General features: G+C 26.8%; 1 protein-coding gene across 1 annotated transcript in view; it reads right to left on the bottom strand.

Annotated features, from left to right (window-relative positions):
* Positions 1-328, bottom strand: part of LOC119588465 (putative uncharacterized oxidoreductase C513.07) — a gene marked incomplete at its 5' end in the record, with an annotated part of 11,585 nt that overhangs the window by 8,857 nt on the left and 2,400 nt on the right.

Raw genomic sequence — 328 nt, 5'->3', positions numbered from 1 at the left:
CTATCTATCTATCGATATGAATGGAAAATAAAAATGGTCAATAAAAGGAAGAAATGAGAGAGAATGTGAGAGAGAACGTAATAAATTTAAGATGAAAATATAACGTACAAAAAAAGGGAAAAAGTTAGTTAATGATCTTGGAGCTTTCAGCTAATGAGAGAAATCTGAAAATAATAATCAATATAGAAATTATCAAAACAAGGAAGTGGATGAGAAACATAATATGTAAAGAGATATTAAAAAAGTGAAAAATAAACTTGAAATAATGAGAACAGAAACGTGTATTGGAGTGAAATAGTATATGAATACAAGGAATTTTCACCAAAAC

Source organism: Penaeus monodon, chromosome 24 (assembly GCF_015228065.2).
Source record: "Penaeus monodon isolate SGIC_2016 chromosome 24, NSTDA_Pmon_1, whole genome shotgun sequence".
Classification (NCBI taxonomy): Eukaryota; Metazoa; Arthropoda; class Malacostraca; order Decapoda; family Penaeidae; genus Penaeus; species Penaeus monodon.
This window is presented reverse-complemented; position numbering and strand designations above follow the sequence as displayed.